The sequence below is a fragment of the Gorilla gorilla genome, chromosome 5 (assembly GCF_029281585.2).
Source record: "Gorilla gorilla gorilla isolate KB3781 chromosome 5, NHGRI_mGorGor1-v2.1_pri, whole genome shotgun sequence".
Lineage (NCBI taxonomy): Eukaryota > Metazoa > Chordata > Mammalia > Primates > Hominidae > Gorilla > Gorilla gorilla.
Genome location: NC_073229.2, coordinates 166,055,210 through 166,075,000, shown reverse-complemented (window position 1 = coordinate 166,075,000; position 19,791 = coordinate 166,055,210). Strand labels below are relative to the sequence as shown.

Genomic DNA, 19,791 nt, shown 5'->3' with positions numbered 1-19,791 from the left:
CTTTCATTTAGAGATTGAATCAAATTGTCTTTCTTTAGAATTTGGGCTGGCCTTAGTTACTTATTTAATCAATGTAATGCAGCAGAAAGATGGGGCTTTTGACGCCAAGTGATAAGTAGTCTTGTAGTTTTTTTCCCAGGCCTCTTGAGACAACCACTATTGGAATCTAGTTGACATGTTATGAGAAATCCCAAGAAGCCTCAAGGAGAGCTCCATGTGAAAAGGAACCAAAATCTACAGCTGACAATTTCAGCTGAGTTCACAGTCAATCAGCAGCCTAAACTTGATAGCCATGTGAGTGAGCTTCCAGCCCAAGGTGATGCTACATGGAGCAGAGATAAGCTGTTCTGGCTATTTCCTGCCTGAATTTCATATTCATGAACAAAATAAATGATGGTTGTTTTTCTAAGTTAAAAAGTGGTTTGATATGCAGCAATGGATAATTGGAACAGAAAGAATGTCTTAGCATGTCTCATAGCACAGGATTGCTAAATATTTCAACAATGTGGCAGGCACTTGAATGCTTTTAGCATTTATTTGCCACTCTCTGCTACGCATGTGGCTTACCATGATATAAAGAATACATGAAAGTTTCTGCTTACACTTCTGATTAATGTGATGTTGTGTATGTCATGGACCAATGTGATGTTTTGCAGAATGTCATGCAGTCCAACTGGGAAAGTACAGTATCTTAGGGAATTAACTAAAAATTAACTAAAATAAACATTTTCTGTTAGGACCCTGGAGAATGTATCTGGGAACAGATCTTGGGAATATGGAAATGGAGAGGGCAGAATATAAAAGTGGATACCAGAATTTTTTTTTTTTTTAACTATAAAGCCACTCTCACAGACCTCATGATTTAATAGCCTACCATTGATACCTGGAGGTGGTCCTCATACATTGGTGGGATCACTTCTTGGAGCTTGGATGAAACAACGGCCTATGGTAAAAATATGGAGGTACTGAAATATACAATCATATATAGTAAAATAATTCATTTACAAATAATTTAAAATAAGGCAAAACTAGGTAAATAGTGGTTAAGTGTATAATTCTTGAAACTAATAGAGAGTTGGATATATGGACATTTAATTTTCTTTTTTTAAAAATTATTTTAGTCTATGTCCTTTTGGTAGTGTTCTCTTTATCTGCAATGTTAGAATAAACCAATTTTTGCTCCTATGCAATTTTCCAAAGAGATCCTTCCTTTGATTTTTTAGAATATTTCACTCTGCAAAGTAGTAAAGAAAAGATGTTAGTATTCTGTAGGCTTTAGAATGGTTCATAAGAAAGAAATACATATTCAGTGCAGTCATGATTTTGTTTCATTTCCTATTATGTCTGCATTTGGATCTAAAAATATTAATGTTATTCTATATTAAATCTTCAGTAAATGATGAGAGAATTCTCATTTCCATGCATTATTTGTACATGGAAATATATTGAAAATTATTTTTAAAACCAGGCATTAAGTTGAAAGAAATGGAAATGGAAATTAGCAAACTAAAGGAAAATAGAAACCCAGAACCAGGAAGACATCCAGGAATGAAATCTTTCTTTAGTTAGACATCTAAAGCATTCATTCATTCATCCATCATTTAGTCATTCATATAGTCATATATTTTTTCAATAAATACTTATTGGGCATCTCCCAGACACTGAAGATTTACCAGTGAACAGAATCTACATGCTCCCTCCTTTCATAAAGCTATAGTCTAGCAAAAAGAAATATATTAAAAAGTTACAAAATGAATTATTTTATTAGAACTGTGTAAGTGTTATAAGAAGTGGAAAGACAGCAACAGAATTTTAAGCAATCTTCCTACTTCTACCATTGCCCTCCAATAATTCTTATAGTCTTTTCATACCACACCACACATGTGTGATCCTTCAACACATGTCATACCTCTGCTCAGAATCTTACAATAGCTTTCAATCTCACTTAGAGAAAATCCTGTTTTGATTAGGTGTTGCAGAGTAACAAACCACCCCAAAACGTAGTGGCTCAAAATAACAATTTATTATGTCAAGGGTTCTGGGATTGGCTGCATTCAGATGTGTGGTTCTTACTTAAAGTCTTTCATGTGATTGCATTCAAATGCAGCTAGGGCTGGATTCAGAAGGCTTGCTGAGTTTATGGAACTGGACATCCAAGGTGACGTCTTCATTTACAGATCTGGTGACTTAGCTGTGATAGCTAAAGCAGCTGAGGGCTGGCTATGTTCTCTCCCAACATGTGGCTTTCCTCTTGGCTAGCTTGGACTGTCTCAGAATATGAAAATCTCAAGGTAGACTTCTTACATGTGGTTAGCTTCTCCGAGAGTGAGCATTCCAAGAGACACAGGTAGAAGCAGTATTTTTTATAACTAAGTAATGAATGCCACACTACTAGTTACACAGGGCTAGGCTAGGTTCAATGCAGAGGGGAGCTTCACAAAAATGTGATTACTGGGAAGGATGGTTCACTTTGGAACTAACTTCTACAAATTCGAAACCCTTTAAATGATGGACAGGTCTTGAAATTTTTGGTTTCACTGTTACTGAAACACCAGGAGCTCTGGCTAGGTGCTGCTGCTCACCACACAGAAAATCAATCACTGAGACAACGATTATTGCCAAGGAAGAAGGCTTTAATCAGGTGCTGAAGCCAAGGAGGTGGGAGATCAGTCTGAAATCCATCTTCCTGACAGACTAAACCTGACCGGTTTATATAAACAGGGAAGAAATTTGGGAGGGGTAATGAAGAAATCATGATGAATAAGGGGCCTGGTAACTAATTGTCTAGATGCGATGATCTGGTGAGTTTCAGTTCTTTAATACTTTTTGAGAGGCCTGATGGTCCTTTCCTGAGGAAGAAACTCAGATAAAACAAATGTAAGTTTCAAGCTTTAAGACCAGAAGGGTCAATTTTATGTTTATCGGGGGGAAAAAAAACCAAACAAAACCAAACAAAAAACCATGAAACAGTCTATGGGACTATTAGGTTGGTTTTAACACTTCCCCATTACCTCTCTGTCTTAATTCTGTGCTCTTCCTCCCTTGATCATTAAATTCATCCATACCGGCCTCCTTATTGTTTCTTGAAAATGCTAGGTTGACTCACATCTCAAGGACCTTTGCGCTGTGGTTTTCTTCTTTTAAGAACACTCTCTCCCAGATATCCACATGACATTTTCCCTCATTTAAATATTTTTGCTTAAAAAGTCACCTTCTCAGTGAGACATTCTCTGATTATCCTATTTAAAATAGTTACCAGTACTGCCAAACCATGTTCCTCCTATGGTATTTTGGTCTTCATTTTTAGCTTCATTTCATTCCATTTAATCAGCATGATGTATTATACATTTTTAAATGAAATTTTTGAAGTACCGTATACATATGACAGTCACAATCTATAAATATACAGCTCAATGCGTACACCAAAGTGAATCAACACTTAGAATCAGAACCCAGAACAATTAACAAAATATTATTACAACCCCAAAATCTTAATTATCCCCTTCTAGTCACTGCCATGCCAGCCAATGGTAACCACTATCCTGATTTCTAATACTATAGACTAGGTTTTTTCTACCTTTAAACTCTATATAAGTGAAATAAGACGTAAGATTCATATTTTCTTATTTTTGTATTCAAATGTTATACTTGTGAGATTCATTACTATTGATGCAGTTGTACTCTGTTCAATTTCGTTGTTGTGTGGTGTTCCATTGTATAAATTCAAGACAATATATCCATTCTGATGAGTATTTGGAATTTTTCTAGTGTGGGGCCAATAATATTGCTATCAATGCTGCTGTATTTTTTTGATATTTGATCTTATATATTTGTATAAACAGTACCATATGTGTACTTGATATTACATATTTCTGTTTATTATGTATATTCAATAGTAAAATTGCTGGATTTCTAATATTCTATTTATTTGATTTGTTTATTGTCTGTTTTTCTCTTTCAAGATGTGAGTTTAATGAGTACAAAGGTTTTTGTCTATAATATCTAAAGTTGGGGTAGAGAAGACTTTCTAAGAGAAGCAAATTTGAGTTGAAATGTTAAAGTGAAGTAGATAGTTTATTATATAAGAAGGTTGGAAAAAATCTTTTCTCAAGCAGAAGAAAAAGCGTGTTGAAAAGCTTGGAGGTGGCAGAGTATATGCATTTGAGAAAATGAAAGACGTGTGTGGTGTTTAGGGAGTGAGGAGGTCAAAAAATGAGAGCATATTTTAGAAGATTCTAAAGGCTTTTATCAAGTCTTAAAATATTCTCACAGTTTTACTCATTATATTTAAACTAGTGGAAATGCGTTGCTTATAGGATAACTCATAATCGTATTTTCATTTGAAACAAAAGCCGTGGCACAGAAGTGGGGTTATAAGTGGGGAGATAGAAACTGACTAGGAGGATTTTTAGCAGGGTTAGTAAAAAAACAATCAAGGTTGAAGAGAAAAGATGTTTTGAAAGGTATTTAGTATTTAAACTGTTAATTAATTGATCATGGTGGCTGAGATATTTTTCTAGGATGCTTTAGGCTTTTTTGGGGGGAAAAAAAACAGATTAAGATGTATTTAAGACTTTCAAGGGAAGATGCAGATGTATGTATATCTCCAAGGAAGAATATCAGCTGAAGATGTAACATTGGGTGTTATTTGTAATATAGTAAATAAATATGATATCTTATTTGAAGATGCCTAATACCCAAGATCAAGCTTGGAGAATTTTCAATATCTATATTGTGTCTAGGGGAACACAGGCCAGCACATGTGCCTAAGAAAAAAAACGTCCAGAGATGCAGAAGAACAGCTAGGTAAATATAGAAAGGGAATGTTCCAAGGGAGGAAACTCAGTGACTAACACCATTATCATCACACACTTACCACTATCTGACATTATTTTTGTCCATTTGTTTGATGTTCATTGTCAGTCTCCCACTTACTAGAATGTAAGCTCCATGAGAATAGGCACTTGCTGCTTCTGTTCACTTCCGCATTCTTAGTGCCTAGTACAGTGGTGGGTACTCACAAGTATTTGTTAAATTAATGTCAATGAAACAGTTTTCTTATTATGAAATTTCATATTTTCATATTTTTGTATTCAAATATTATACTTGTGAGATTCATTACTATTGATGCAGTTGTACTCTGTTCTATTTCATTGTTGTATGGTGTTCCATTGTATAAATTCACTACAATGTATCCATTATATCCACCTTTTTATATAATAAACTATCTACTAAACTTTAACATTTCAGCTCATATTTGCTTCTCTAAGAAAGTCTTCTCTACCCCAACTCTAGATATTACAGACAAAAACCTTTGTGCTCATGTCCATTCAATTTAGCGATATGGTTGTTTCAGTGACATTTTCAAGAACTGTGCACTAGTTGGCTCTGGCTGTGAGAATAAAATACCGCAGGGTATGTGGCTTAAACAACAGAAATTTATATTCTCATAATTTTGGCCATAGAAATCCCAGATCAAGATGCCAACAGATTCAATTTCTGGTGTGGCCCTTCTTCTGAGCGGGCAGACAGCCACTTTTTTATTGTGTCCTCACGTGGTGTTTCTTCTGTGTTTGCATGTACGGAGTGAGAGAGGGAGCCCTCCTGTGTCTCTTCTAGCAATATGAATCCTATTATATCAGGGTTCTACTCTTACGACTTTATTTAACTTTAATTACTTCTTTAGGAACACCGTCTCCAAACAGAGCCACACTGAGGATTAGAGCTTCCATATAGGAATTTGGTGGAGACACAAACTTTCATTCCATAACTAGCTGTGTAATAGAGAAGTGGAAACTCAGCTGGGCAGAGTTGGAGTGAATGGTGGGTCAGGAAGTGAAGTTAACGACTTTCCTGATGAGAAGTTTGCCTGAGAAGGCATAGAGGAGGAAAAGCAACCGTTGGGAGATGTAGATTGGAGGTGGGTTTTTGTTCTGTTTGTTTATTTGTTTATTTTATTTATCTAGTAGGAAACATGAGATAAAGATAGCAAAAGAGAGCAAGGACAATAAATAGCATGTGTTTTCTGAGAAGGCTGAGGGGAAGAGATTCAGAGCACAGAGTGCTTGGCTTTAGGTACGAAGACGTGTGTTTTGTAACAATTAAAATGCAGGAGAAATTGGGTGCAGATACATTGAGGTTTAGAGGTGGAAACAGTAAGACTTCCCATCTGATATTTCCATTCTTCCTCTATGGAGGAGAAGGCCTGGGCTTCACCCAAGTGTTAAGTGTTACAGATTCAATCGTGAGAGAAGGGTTTAATCAAGGAAACATATTAACTTCATAGGAAAACTGGTTTCAAGTGCGTGCAATTATGCACTAAAGATGATCTCAATGTGATGCTCCGTTATGTGATTTATTCTCAAGGTATCCAGCTTGGCGAGTAGAGATAAGAGAAAATAGATGGTTTCTACAGAGTTGTTACTTGTGGATTTGTTTTCTAGTTCTTATATGTTGTATTTTGTTTTGAGACAGGTTCAGAAAAGAGAGGAACAACTGAATTAGGAAATTAGAGTAGCAGTTAAATATGTCTATAGGGCTCATATAGTTTCTGGGATTTAAAAAACTATCCAGGGTATTAAAAATATCTAGGAAAGAATTTTGCCTTATGTTTCAAAGAGCATAGAAAAGACTAGCTGCATTTTAAAATGTCTTCTCTGTTATTAGCTCATAGCATCCCATCCTTTCCCTTCATAATAATTAGTACTAATTGCAATATATATATATTTATTTGTGTATTTATTTGTTCAATGTTTGTATCTTTTAGTAGAACATGAATCCATAATTGTAGGAATCTGTCCCTCTTATACTGTTGGTGCTCAAGGATATTTATTATGTTGAATGTATGGAGCTCATATGATAATTTCCTCCTGAATATTAGCATAAAGTTTCTGTTCAAGTCCAGAATTTCTTCTTATTATGTGCTAATTGTTTTCAAATTGGTGTTTAATGAAAAGAGAGTAGGCTTTGGAGTCTGAGTAATCTTATGTAAGTTGCACAGTCTCAGTTTTCTCATTTGTAGAAACGACGCATCAGAAAAGAAAAGGTTGCTATCTAGAGAATAAATAACAATTGAAGTCACACTACATTTCATGGATGATGGATAATTTAATCTAAAATAACGAGGTTATAAAAGATTAGCTCTATGTAGTCTTAGGGAAAAGAAGTTGAGGAAAAAAGAATTTAATTCTGCATAATAAAGAACTAAGAAATTGTGAGCAATATGTTAGTTCCCAGTAGAGTTGTTTCGGGGAGGCTCAGAAAGACATTTGGCTGGAAGAAATGGAGTCTTGGAATTCTGGTGTCAGACTAGGGCTGTGGAACCTCATAGCTGGTTAAAAACTCCCTTATGGAAGTGATAAAAATAATAAATGATGTGTGATATTTGATTTTAAATAGTTGCTGATGTGTTTTGTAATTTATCTTCCTCATCCAGAGACCTTGATAAGTTTGTTACCAATAGGTTGTGTGTGATTTACTGCCTTAGGTAACTCAGATGAAAAGGTCATGATTTCCTATGGAGCAATATGATGTTGTGAGATGACAGTAGTCACAAGACTGGTGGAGAGACAGCCAGAGTAATACACAAAATTCTAACCAAGAGATTATCACATCAGCTGAATACCGGAATTCAAATACATATTGAGGCCTCTTGAGTTTTCACAATTAGGAGGGTGGGATAGGCTCATATTGTTTTACTTGACTACTTAAAGAATAATCCATGTCGGAATGTTTTAGGTTACATGGAATTCATAACATCTGCATTGTAGGATTTGTTGCCAGGAATAATAGATACTGCCAGTACAACTGTTAGCACGTGCAGCAATTTTGTGCAGATTAGAAAAAAAAAAAAAGCATCCTCTTTTGGTGGATGAATTAGAAAAAGGTACCACTTTGGGATAGAGGCATCCTGCTGTAAAGAGCATAACCCTAGCTAGACTATGTAGGTTTCCCTGCCTTTGTGGCTGGTCACTTGTGAACAGTCCCAAAACTGCACAATCTTAGCATGGTAGCCTTTGGATAATGTAAATGCCAGGTATAGAGTAGACACACAACAGAAATGGTAACAACTAAAATTACTCTGGATTACATTAGACCGTGATTTAATGCTTATTTCTGGAAATAATAACTGATATGCTGACTATAAATGATTTTCCATTTTTTCCTGCAATAAATCTAAGTTCAAGTGTGTGTATGTGTGTGTACTTACTTGTGTATGTATGTGTGTGTGTATCTATGCATGTGTGTGTATCTTTGCATGCATGTGTGTATAAGCCTGGTTACAAAGTAGATTCATTGTATTTCTTTGAACTTGCTGATATAAAATACATGTAGAATAGACACTTTGACTCATCTCCACTAACTTCTGCAAATACAAATGCATTCTACAGTGGTAATAGATGTTTTAATAGAATTCTTTTAGAGAAGAACTCACAAAGTATTTCAATTTAGTTTTAATTATCACTCTAGGATAGCTTTTCTTCTCTCACTACAATCTGAGCTATAAAGACAGCTCAGACTTCTGGAATTGGGGTGACTGTGAGACCAGGCTTTGAGCTTTGAATGTTTTGTTACAAGCCAACCTCCTGCAGATCTCTCTGCAGTGCTATATTGACTTTTGTGAATAGATCCTCAGATGCAGTTTTGACTTTTGTGCTTCTGTGACCTTGGAGCACACCTGGAGAGGTGCAGCCATGCACTTTTTTTTTTTTGTCTTGCACCTCTCTACCCGAAATCCACATGTTCTTACTGGTCTATAGTTAACTATCTTAGACATAATGTGGCTACATAAATCCTGTATAGAACTAAGGGTGTTTTAAGTGAAATATTACATGATTTGACGTTATGCTTTCCAATTTCTTCTTCTAGAATTTATTTACAATTCTCCTAATTACTTGGTAAACTGAAGTTTTTCAGAGTAAAGGATTAAAACAGCTTTCTTAATAGATAGTGCTATAGACTGCATGTTTGTATCCCCCACCCAAAATTCATATGTTGTAGCCTAATCCCCATTGTGGTGGTTTTAAGAGGTGGGGCCTGTGGGAGGTGATTAGGTCGTGAGAGTGGCACCTTCATGAATAGCATTAGTGCCTTTATACAAAGAAATATGAGAGAAATTATTTCTGTCTTGGCCACATGAGTATATATTAAAAAGGATGCTGTCTACAAGCCAGGAAGCAGGCCCTCACCAGATATAGACTCTTCTGGAGCCTAGACCTGGGACTTCCCTGCTTCCAGATATGTGAGAAATAAATGTCTCTTGTTTAAGCCACCAAGACTATAGTATTTTTGTTATAGTGGCCTGTCCTGTCAAAGATGGATAGCATCAGGCATTATTTATGTTTAACGTTCCTGGGAAGGACATAGATTTATAAATGAAAATGAGTTTTGTAGTCAGTTTTGATGGGAAATATGCTTCTGGCTACATATAAATATGCATCTAAATCCATCTAAATTCTCATCCTATAAGGTAGTAGAAATGACATTTGTTAATTTAACTTGAATAGTAAATAATGGAATCACAGCATTTAAAAACATTAAAAACAAAGCTGATGACAACATTACACAGTTCAAACAAGATAAACAGGTTCTTTGTAAATAATAATATGGTGTTATTGCAATTGTTTACCCAGCATTGATTTCCTTTTTATTCTTTCTAACAGAATGCTGACTTGGTTTATGTATCTATCTCTCTCCCACACCATCTATGCCTCAGAGAAATCTTCACAAACTCAGCTTCAAGGATGGGTCAGAGCCTTGGAAACTGCATCTGCCTGGTCAGTGATCAGCTCAAGTATAAGCTTGTGATCCAATGTTGTCCAGTGAAATGTGAGATTAGTTTTGCTTTTAGGAATGTTTTGCTCAGGCCTTAAGTCAGTGAACCTAGCTCTCTCCCTGTGGCTAAATATGAGCAAGGAGATATAAAGTTACTGGCAGCCATTGTACAATCTCATTTACCCCTGAATCAAACAGCCGAAGTCCGAGCTACCTCTGGATTTGCTCTCAAGTGAGGTAATGTGTTTTCTCATTGTTAATCAAGTTCAGTTCACTGGGATAAACACTAAAGGAATGATAGTAAAAACATTGTCACCCAAATCTATGCAGAGATAAAAACTGATAAACATTATGAAAGCAAAACAAAGCAAAACTAGATCTGGGGAGGGAATTTAGAATGGGCATTAGAGAAGGCCTCTTTGTAGAGATCACATTTAAGTCGACATCCAAAGTATAATTTTGCTAGGTGAAGAGCTGGGGAATGAACATTTCATGCAAAGACTCTGAGGTGGAAAATTTGGTGACACTTTTGAGGAACTTAAGAACACTTACCATGCTATCATTAAGGGTAAGGAGCAGGCAGGGAAACAGGAAATTGGTATAAAATCAGGCTAGGGATATAAGCAATAGACAGACATGACAGGTCATTTAGGCATCCTAAAAAATTTTGGAGAAATAATAAATTCAATCAAATATTAAAATATTTTATAAGTTTAATTGCATATAGCTCTTTCAAGTTGTCCCTGGACCCATATTAATAACCACAACAAGGGGAGGGTGTTGGAAGGCAACTGTGTGAACAAGCAAGGTGTACATCCCACTTGGTTCCACTGTCCTTCCATTTTCTTTCTTTGTTGCTGGTGATACAATGACCACATATTTTGCTGTGGAGTTTTATTTCTTTTATTTCCAATTAAATTAATTCAATTCTGAAATATGAGAAAAAATTTACACTGCCCAGTTTTTGGTTAACCTAAACGAAGAGTTCTGTTCAATTTCTGTGGGTTGGTTGGATAAAGATGACAAATATTTATGCTCACTTACAAGCTTGTATGTATCTTTCTTTTTATTATAAGCATGGGAAGGCATTTAGTTTGTGGCTTACTAAGATACCATACATATATAACTCTTGAATGAAAACCCAGAAGAACAAGTAACTCAGAACAGTGAACCTGCCTGCTGGTCCTTCTTTATCCTTGCACTCATGAGTCTATCATGAGTATGGCAGAATCTCAATAATCTCAATAATCTCATACTGGTGGGAAAACAGAGAAGCAGAACTTATCAAGACTGGACCTAGAAAATCTTATGAGGTAGGAGGTGGGACACAACTCTGCAGGCAGGGCTTAGACACCTGACCAAATTGAGGACTATCTAAAATGGGGAAGGGGTGGAAGCAGCTTTCCATAAGATATGCCCACTAGTGTGCCATGTCAGTTTACCATTGCCATGGCAACATCCGGAAGTTACTGCCCCTTTCCGTGGCAACAATCAGGAAATTTCTGTATAATCTGCCCCTTAGTTTTCATGTACCTAAAAGTGGGTATAAATATGACAGCAGAACTGCCTTTCAGCTGCTACTCTGGACACACTGCCAATCGGGTATCCCTGCTTTGCAAGGAACAGTGCCTCTGCTGCTGTTGCTGTACATGGCTGCTTCAATTAAAGTTGCTATCTGACACCACCAGCTTGCCATTGAATTCTTTCCTGGGTGAAGTCAAAAACCCTCCCAGGATAAGCCCCAAGTTTTGGGCTTGCCTGCCCTGTGTCACTTATACAGGTGAATGGCTCTTCCTTGAGTGAGATGGCTAGTAGGAGTCTAAATTATAGGGTCCACTGAAGAATAATATTTGTTCTTCGTGTGACAATTGAAATATAAAAAGTCTGTATCTGAGATACAGTTGTCAGATATTTCAGGGAGGAAACACTCAAAATTAAGTAGAGAAGAATTTTATACTTTAGTAAGAACCAAATGGATTATGGGAATAGAGTTCCCCCTCCTAAGCCCTTGCCAAAAATAAAAATAAAAATAAAGCAAAGGTATTGTCAAAGGCTAAAAAGAATAAAAAATAGGTTGAGAATCAGCCAAGACTTTAAATCTAGTGGTAGAAATGGAAAGATGGTGAAACTCTTTGGAAGATGGCCAATTAAAAATACAACAGGAACCAGTTGTAATATTTTACTGTTTTTTTTGATTAACAAGTTAAATAAAATACATGTTCAAAAATGTAGCTATTAACAACACAACTGCAATGATAACAAAAACTACTAAAGCTGTTACTGCTACCATTTATTTATGCTAAGCACACTGTATAAGTATTGTCTGTCTCACAATAGAGCTACCCCTGTCAGGTAGATGAGTAAGCAGTTAGCCATTATTCATTGGAGGGGAAAGAAATCTAAAGTAAATTATTCTTTGAGGAATGTCCCTTATTACCTTACTGTGATCAAATTCACATACTTTAAATATGTTATATATCTGCCTTTTTTACTTGCAAGGCAAAAGAATTGAAAGTTTAACTGTGTTTCTATATATCATAAATAATAACTCCTAGAACTTGTCCCACAAATTCCAAATACTGAATTAACCTGAAGGAATTATCACTGCTGTGGACCACAGGCCCTTTGTTGTTGAGTACAAAGTGTTTGATAGGGATTTCATAAAGCTTGACAAAATTCATTCATTACCAACTGACTAAGGGTCACTAGACACAAAGAAATTAAGGAATTTCCTCAATGTCATAATTGGGGGATACCAACAATGATTACATATTTATAGAGGGTATTGGAAGAAAAATGAGAAAAACATAAACAATATTTTAGATACTAATGAGTACTCAAAATTTGTTAATTAGTTGTTAAAAATGAATTTCCCAAACTTAAAATCTTTTTAAACAAACAGTTCATTTATAAAGGGTATTTAAGAAAAATGAAATTATTCGCAAAGCAGGGATGCAACCTGAATCCAATAAACTGAATAAATTGCTGGCACCTGAATCCATGACCAAGCTGTTTCTCATTTATGGTTTCTGTTTTTCTTGGCCTCCCTTTCTATTCTGGCAAAATGTGGTGTTGACATTATAATTGCAGATGAAGCTAATAATAACATGTTTTGCAGAAGCTGTTTCTAGCAAGGTGTAAAATCCCACATTGGTCTACCTTGTTAGAGTCAGTGAAAGCCAAAAATAATCAATATGACATGAAAGATAACTGCATTTCCTTTCAAATTTGCATAATGTTACTAAGAGTCAAACTCATTTTCACATGTTTTCTGGTTGGGAAAATATATATCAAGACTTTTTGACTGAATTATATAGCGATAGTGCATAACTTAATTCTGTTTTGAATAGAGGACTTTGCTCTTTTTCGGGCTCAGCAGAATACTCTAGTTGGTTAGGTTGGCTTCAGAAATATATTCAGCAACTGACTTGTGGATGGTTGTAAATAATTTAATACAAGGCATCCACTAGTTTTATAAATTACTTAAGTGCCCTTAACATGGATGGGTGGGCATACAGTAGATGTTAAAGAATAAGTACTTGTTGAAAGAATTAAGACAACTTGCATAAAATTGAGATTGTTTATTTATTTACATGTATTCATTTATTTAATGATGCCAACAGGCTAAAAAGCCATCTGTGAATTAGGGCACAAAGACGCCAGTGAATTTTATAACATAAAGATAGAATCCTGTTTTGTTAAGTCACCTCTGTCCATAAAAATTATGTAGTTTAATCTGGAAAAGATGATTTATTTCATGCCAAAAGTAGATTCATTCTAGTAATGTAACAAGATTAGGATATCATTGAGGCTTCTTTACTTCATATTCAGTTATAACCTTTTAATAATTAAGAGCAGGCACTCCCTAATATAATAATAAAATTTTACATTTGTATAGTACATGACTCTACAGGTATACTTACTATTTTAATTTTAGTATTATCAGGAACAATTGGCACAGAAAGACCCTTTCACATACTTAGTTTTAAAGAAATAGACAATTTCCTGTCATTGCTAATTTCCCATTGTAAATCCTTGGGTACAGGTGCCTGTATAACCTGGAGCCCTTTGCTTGTGCATTTATCCTCTGGAATGAACTGTCCCTCTCTCTATTCCATATGTGACCCAGAAGATAAATGCAAAACTGCTTAATTAGGAAAAAGCCTACCATAGTTGCTAATTCTTTCTTTTTAATAACACTATTTATGGTGTGATAGTCTTTCTGAAAACCTCTTTAAATGTTATTACAGTTTTTTTCTTTTTAAGATGGAGTTTTGCTCTGTCCAGTCTCTCTCTGCCCAGGCTGGAGTGCAATGGTGCAATCTCGGCTCACTGCAACCTCCGCCTCCTGGGTTGAAGCAATTCTCCTGCCTCAGCCTCCCAAGTAGCTGGGATTACAGGCATGCACCACCATGCCTGGATAATTTTTTGTATTTAGTAGAGACGGGGTTTCACCATGTTGGCCCTGCTGGTCTTGAATTTGTGACCTCAGGTGATCCACCTGCCTCGGCCTCCCAAATTGCTGAGATTACAGGCGTGAGCCACCATGTTCAGCCCTGTTATTATATTCTTAAATTTGTATCTTCTGCACTTCATATTGTGCTAGGTTTAAATTTTATTTTAAAATTTTCCTTGGAAAGATACCTATATATTTGATTACAGAATCATTTTCAGAACAGATTGTTGTCTGACACAAAATAAAATGAACTGTAAGAAGATCATATGTGAAATCCTGTGTTTAGAGCTTAGTACAAATTCAGAAAAACGTATTTTAGTTTCATATGAAAAAGAAAAAGATACAGGAATGCTTGATTTATTTTATGCTTCGTTTGTGTGAATAGTGTAATTGTGTTGTCAATAGTGCTAATATGATCTTAGGTTACATTTGTAGAAGTGGGATGTTTAGAAAAAGTCCAAGGTTTATTGGTTATTCCATACCTCAGATACTGAAGCAGCACAGCACATACTTTATAAAAACACTTTGAAATCACATTGCCTAAGTGTGACTTTTGGCTTCTGCCCATACTAGTTATGCAAACTTTGATAGGTTACTTAGAAAAAATCCTTAAGACCCAGTTTTCTCATTTTTGAAGTTTAGATGATGTAATAATACTTTCTTTAGAGTGATGTTTAAGAATTAAATGAGATATTTATTGGTATGTTTATTCATTAATTTACAAGTATTAACATACCAAGTAAAAGAGTCTCTTACTTTTTTTTAATGGCCTATGAAAAACCTATTCCCTGAAACAGACACCTTATATAATCAATTTATTAATGGAATGCATTCTGTACAGTATCTTCAATGAAACTTGACTTTTCACTGTAGCCATATCTGTGAGGTTGACTGGTTTTCTACATTCTGTAAGTCCTGTGGCATAGAATTCTCATTAAGTACTGTCCTTACCATTTAACCCTCATTGAAAAACTCTACCATATCTGAGAGTTTTGCATTCTTGCTATACTACCTTATATCTATTGTTCTGCAGTTATATAACCTCTTAATAATGACATTCTCATCCTTTGAATAAGGATTCTCAATCACATGACCGAAATCTTTCTTTTGAATCTGTCTCTTGATAGTTGAATAGCCTGTGAAATGTAATGTAAGTTCATATTTTATTCTAAAGGTATTAGTCTATTTTCATTTTAAGGATATTCTTTCATTTTCTTATTTGTAGTAACAAAGATAAACACAATATAAAGTAAACCTATTTAGTATACTGAGAATATTGTTTTGGTCAAAAAATTCAAAAATAATTGACTATCTTCATCAAATAGTCTATGATAATCTACATATAAGCAAGATTGAGAGCCAGATTTATGCACTGTTCATTCATAAGTTTTCCATTTAATATTTCCTTTCTTATCTGCAGGATTTAATGCCCTTACGGCAATATATTACTTGCTAATCACAACATGTCCAGTCAAATATGAAATTACTTTGTTCATATTTCTTTTACATTAATATACTTAAAATTTTAGATGTATGCTTTCAGGTAAAATTGTAAAACTTTAAATAAATGCTTTTATAATTCTACTGTGAACAGGTTTAATAGGCAATAATATTGCATTTTAATATTATAAAAAGTTGAACTATTTGTTTTAATACTAATGGAGTTCACATACTAAGAAATACAGAACTTAGGAAACACAATATAAGATATACAAAATAGAACTGAAAGACCATAATCAAAATTAAGGTCTGACAATGTATAAAAATTTAATTCCAAAATGATTGAGATTTCCAGACTTAGAAACTTAATTACTCCTTGCATGTTTTATATGAGTCTGAATTTTTTATACAAGCAACTAAGACACTTGCCTTTTGGGTTTCATGTGTGAACTTTATTCCTCTATCCATTTTTTACCACTTTGAAATATCTTCAGAATTAGAATATCTAAGTCATTTAAATGTAAAACCCAAAACTACAAAACTCTAGAAGAAAACCTAGGCAGTACCATTCAGAACATAGGCATGGGCAAAATCTTTATGAGGAAAATGCCACATGAGATCTAGTTAAACTAAAGAGCTTCTGCACAGCAAAAGAAATTATCATCAAAGTGAACAGGCAATCTATAGAATGGGAGAAAATGTTTGCAATCTACCCATCTTACAAAGGTCTAATATCCACAATTTCCAAGGAACTTAAACAAATTTACAAGAAAAAACAACCCCATCAAAAAGTGTGCAAAGGATATGAACAGACACTTCTCAAAAGAAGACATTTATGCAGTTAACAAACATATGAAAACAAGCTTAACATCATTGATCATCAGATAAATGCAAATCAAAAACACAAAGAGATACCATCTCATGCCAGTCATAATGGTGATTACTAAAATTCAAGAAATAATAGATGCTGGTGAGTCTGTGGAGAAATAGGAATGATTTTACACTTTTGATGAGAATGTAAATTAGTTCAACCATTGTGGAAGACAGTGTGGTGATTCCTCAAGGATCTAGAGCCAGAAATACCATTTGACCCAGCAATCCCATTACTGAGTATATACCCAAAGGTATAGAAATCATTCTACTTTAAAGACACATGCACATATATGCTTATTGCAACACTATTTACAATAACAAAAGCATTGAATCAACCCAAATGCCCATCAATGCTAGGCTGGATAAAGAAAATGTGGTACATATATACCATGGAATACTATGCAGCCATAAAAAGGAATGAGATCATGTCTTTTGCAGGGACATGCATGAAGTTGGAAACCATCATCCTCAGCAAACTAACACAGGAACAGAAAAACCAAACACCATATGTTCTCACTCATAAGTGGGAGTTGAACAATGATAACACATGGACCAAGGAGGGAAACAACACACACCGGGACCCGTCGGGGACTGGGGGGCAAGGTGAGGGATAGCATTAGGACAGATACTTAATGCATGTGGGGCTTAAAACCTAGATTACGGTTGATAAGTGCAGCAAACCACAATAGACTCTACAGATATTAAAATGATTTTAAAGTAATTAATAACTTATAAATGTGGCAACATGAATCAAATGGACAATTCTTTGAAAGGCACAATCTATCATGGTTCACTCAAGAAGAATAGGTAACCTAGGCCAAGCACGGTGGCTCATGTCTGTAATTCCAGCACTTTGGGAGGCCAAGGTGGGCAGAGCACTTGAGGTCAGGAGTTTGAGACCAGCTCAGCCAACATGGTGAAACCACATCTCTACTAAAAATACAAAAAAAAAAAAAAAAAAAAAAAAAATTAGCCGGGTTTGGTGGCGGATACCTGTAATCACAGTTACTCAGGAGACTGAGGCAGGAGAATCTCTTGAACCTGAAAGGCAGAGGTTGCAGTGAACACTCCAGCCTGGGTGACAGAGTGAGACTCTGTCTCAAAAAAAAAAAAAAGGAGTATGTAACCTAATATTATATCTCAAATATTATAGTATATCTCAAATATTATAGTATATAATTACATATATATGTTATGTATATATTATGTATTCATAAAGGTGAATACATACATGCCATTATATACCATTAGATAGTATTTTGTAGTATATGTTACTGCTATAAGTATGTATGTTAAAGTAATTAAATTTGTAGTCAAATACCTTCCCACAAAGAAAATTACTAGGAAATTCCTACTAACATTTCAGTACAAAATAATAATTCTACACCAATTTTCCAGTGACTGAAGAGAAGAGAATACTTTCCAACTGACTGTATAAGGTCTAAATTACCCTGATATTAAACAGACAGACATTAAAAGGAAAAGTACAAGTCAATATATGTCACAAATATGTATGCCAAAATTAAAAAATATATGGTAAATTCAATGAAATAATACAGAAGAAAGATAATTATGACCAAAGCATATAAAATCAATCTGTATAATTAATCATATTAACAAACTCAAGGATGAAAAAAAGTAAAATTATGTGATTAACATAATAGAAACAGAAAAATTAATTGATAAAATCCAAGATACATTTCTGTTATAAACTCTCAGCAAAATATAAATATAATGAAATTTTCTAGACATGATAGAACTGATAAAAGATGTTTATGAAAAACATAGTTAACATCACACATATTGGTGAAAGTCTGAAAACTTTCCCCTTAAGATCAGGAAAAAGAGAGGACTATGTGCTTTCACTACTTCTATTCAACTTTGTACTGAAGGTTCTAGCCAGTAAAATAAGGAAGAAAAAAATAAAAAAAAAACAGAAGGTATGCAGATAGGAAAGGAAGAAATAAAGCTGTCTTTATCCAGAGATGACATGATTGCCTATATATCTGATGACATCTGCAAACAAAATTTACTGGGATTAATAAGTGAGTTTAGCAAGGTGATTTATGGTTCAGAATATTCAATCTTATTAAGATGTCAGTTTGCCCTAAAATGATCTACGGATTAAACACAACCCCAGTGAAAATCCTACATTGTGTTTTTATAGAAATGGACAATTTGATTCTGAAACTCATTGAAAATGCTATGGCAGCCAAAGAAGTTTGAAAATGAAAAACAAAATTGAGTGATTAATACCACCTCTAAATAAGAAAAGAAGAAATATAGTAAATTCAGCCCTGTCCCAGGAGCCTGTGTTTAAGTTTGACTTTAATTTCCCATCTGTTTTTTATTGTTTATTACTCAAAGTCCTCAGGTAGTTGCTTTTTGAATTCTATCTAGAGGTGTAATCAGTAGAAGATATAGAATGTACTAATGAGTTTATAATATCTAGGCTTTACTAGCCTTCCTTAAAATTTTTGTAAAAATAACCAACTTCTGATATTTTTGGTCCTCTCCTTTGTAGGTTTGTTTTACATTTTATTAAGTTGTTTTCATATTTATTATTCATTTTCTTATTCTTTCTTTGAATTTAATGTCCACGTGATGTTTTGATGCTAACAAAAGTTCTAGATGTCAAAATTTAATAGGACAAATCAAGTCCTTTAATCTAGCAGCACACAACTTGAACAAAGTCTATGAATTTATTTTTCCATCATCGTCCTTCTAATAAAAGATACACATTTAGTCCTTATTTCCAGAAATTCTTCTCATTTTGTTTTCTTTTGTTTTGGTCATTGTGTTAGGCTGTCATTTTCTGCAAGTGCTGGTGAATGATCTGTGTAATTTCAAGATTTGCTTGCCAAATGCATTATAGCATACTGGACGAAAACAAGGACTGCTGGGTAAGTTAGACTTGGATTTAAATTTGTAATGTATCACATACTGTATCAGCTGTATGGATTTGAAAATAATCTCTTACCCTTTCTTTGAGTTCTTTATCTATAAAATTGCGGTAGTAATATCTAACGGATATGGTATGTAAGGTTTCTAGCATGTGCCTAGCATGTGGTAAGCATTCAGCTAAAAGTAGCTGTTTATTAACCTTAAGCCAGTGAATGCTTTTAATTGATGACCTACTTATTCTGGTGGTTTATAATATTAAATTATTTTTTATTTTCTAAAGTTTTTTACATTATTGATTTTAATCTTGTGTAACATCTGATTGGAAAAATTAGAGGAAAACACTA

The 19,791-nt window shown here is 34.5% G+C and overlaps 1 long non-coding RNA gene across 2 annotated transcripts in view; it reads left to right on the top strand.

Annotated features, from left to right (window-relative positions):
- LOC109027252 (uncharacterized) overlaps positions 1-19,791 on the top strand; it is a 220,224-nt gene that overhangs the window by 122,081 nt on the left and 78,352 nt on the right. For both annotated transcript variants that reach the window (XR_008680643.2, XR_010134377.1), the window contains exons 2-3: positions 9,663-9,776; positions 19,348-19,446. This is a non-coding gene — a long non-coding RNA (uncharacterized lncRNA). The remainder of the gene's footprint in view (positions 1-9,662; positions 9,777-19,347; positions 19,447-19,791) is intronic.